Source organism: Durio zibethinus, unplaced genomic scaffold (assembly GCF_047325235.1).
Source record: "Durio zibethinus cultivar Kanyao isolate XHJ-2024 unplaced genomic scaffold, ASM4732523v1 HiC_scaffold_3, whole genome shotgun sequence".
Classification (NCBI taxonomy): Eukaryota; Viridiplantae; Streptophyta; class Magnoliopsida; order Malvales; family Malvaceae; genus Durio; species Durio zibethinus.
Window position 1 is genome coordinate 7,112,134 of NW_028323044.1, and position 2,500 is coordinate 7,114,633.

The following is a 2,500-nucleotide window of genomic DNA, read 5'->3' on the forward strand; positions in this document are numbered from 1 at the left end:
TGCGGTCGGTTGCCTCGATCACCATCGGCACACGCTGGGCCCTGGTGCGGGCGCTTGCCTCGACCACCATCGGCACACGCTGGGCCCTGGTGCGGCAGCTTGCCTCGAGCACCATCGGCACACGCTCGGCCCTGGTGCGGTCGGTTGCCTCGAGCACCATCGGCACACGTTGGGCCCTGGTGCGGCAGGTTGCCTCGACCACCATCGGCAGCCTCGACCACCATCGGCACACGCTGGGCCCTGGTGCGGGCGCTTGCCTCGACCACCATCGGCACACGCTGGGCCCTGGTGCGGTCGGTTGCCTCGAGCACCATCGGCACACGCTGGGCCCTGGTGCGGCAGGTTGCCTCGACCACCATCGGCACACGCTGGGCCCTGGTGCGGGCGGTTGCCTCGACCACCATCGGCACACGCTGGGCCCTGGTGCGGGCGCTTGCCTCGACCACCATCGGCACACGCTGGGCCCTGGTGCGGCAGGTTGCCTCGAGCACCATCGGCACACGCTGGGCCCTGGTGCGGCAGGTTGCCTCGAGCACCATCGGCACACGCTGGGCCCTGGTGCGGGCGCTTGCCTCGAGCACCATCGGCACACGCTGGGCCCTGGTGCGGTCGGTTGCCTCGACCACCATCGGCACACGCTGGGCCCTGGTGCGGGCGCTTGCCTCGACCACCATCGGCACACGCTCGGCCCTGGTGCGGTCGGTTGCCTCGAGCACCATCGGCACACGCTGGGCCCTGGTGCGGGCGCTTGCCTCGAGCACCATCGGCACACGCTCGGCCCTGGTGCGGTCGGTTGCCTCGAGCACCATCGGCACACGCTGGGCCCTGGTGCGGCAGGTTGCCTCGACCACCATCGGCACACGCTGGGCCCTGGTGCGGGCGCTTGCCTCGACCACCATCGGCACACGCTCGGCCCTGGTGCGGCAGGTTGCCTCGAGCACCATCGGCACACGCTGGGCCCTGGTGCGGGCGGTTGCCTCGACCACCATCGGCACACGCTGGGCCCTGGTGCGGGCGCTTGCCTCGACCACCATCGGCACACGCTGGGCCCTGGTGCGGGCGCTTGCCTCGAGCACCATCGGCACACGCTGGGCCCTGGTGCGGCAGGTTGCCTCGAGCACCATCGGCACACGCTGGGCCCTGGTGCGGTCGGTTGCCTCGAGCACCATCGGCACACGCTGGGCGCTGGTGCGGGCGCTTGCCTCGACCACCATCGGCACACGCTGGGCCCTGGTGCGGCAGGTTGCCTCGATCACCATCGGCACACGCTGGGCCCTGGTGCGACAGGTTGCCTCGAGCACCATCGGCACACTATCGGCCCTGGTGCGGGCGGTTGCCTCGACCACCATCGGCACACGCTGGGCCCTGGTGCGGGCGCTTGCCTCGAGCACCATCGGCACACGCTGGGCCCTGGTGCGGGCGGTTGCCTCGAGCACCATCGGCACACGCTGGGCCCTGGTGGGTTTAGGCACATCTTCAAATTTCTGCCGTGCCAATGCCATTTTTATGGCTTGTAAATTCATACAATGGTCCCCTAAGCCTTCACGTGAAGTTTCGTTGGAAGATGACTCGTTTTCTATTTTTCACGATTTTCGAAACTTTTTGCGGTTCGGGATTTTTTAAAATTTTTTTATAAGGATTTTTGGCCCCAAATTTTGTAGGCATGATCCTTCTATTTTTGTTGGCATGCACAAAAAAATTCAGCTAAAAACTCGAAGTAGAGAAGATTTTGTGACCGTTTGAAAAAAGTGTCCCCATTTCAGACACTTTAACGGCTACTGGTAGCAAACCTGTAAAATCTCAAATGCTCTTTAAGGGGGTGTGAATTCTCAGAGGTTTGATGAGGGATAGGGGGCCAACACAAGGCCAAGTACCAGCACCAATCGCACATCATGTGCGCACACCCCCCCGGCCCCCCTCCCAATCGCCGGAACCCCAATGCCGCCGGTCAGGTTCTCCGGCGGTACTCCGGCGGTACTCCGGCGATGCTCCGGCGATGCTCCGGCGATGCTGTCCCGAGTGAAAAAAATGCGGCACCAGCACATGCTGGAGCCAAGCATGGGCACCGTGGCTCAAAATCGAACTTCGGCCAAGGCCTCGACCATCAATGGCACATGATGACGCATGGTGATGGCACATGCATCGACCATCATCGGCATAGGCTGCCCTTCGGTACGGGCACTTGCCTCGACCGCCATCGGCACAAGCTGGGCCCTGGTGTGGGTTGTTGCCTCGATCACAATCGGCACATGCTGAGCCTTGGTGCGGGCGGTTGCCTCGAGCACCATCGGTAGACCCTGGGCCCTGGTGCGGCCGGTTGCCCCGATAACCATCGGCACACGCTGGGCCCTGGGGCGGGCGCTTGCCCCCAGCACCATCGGCACACGTTGGGCCCTGGTGCGGGCGGTTGCCCCGAACAGCATCGGCACAAGCCGGCCCTTGGTGCGGGCTCCTGGCTCGACCACCATCGGCACACGCTGGGCCCTGGTGCGGGCGGTTG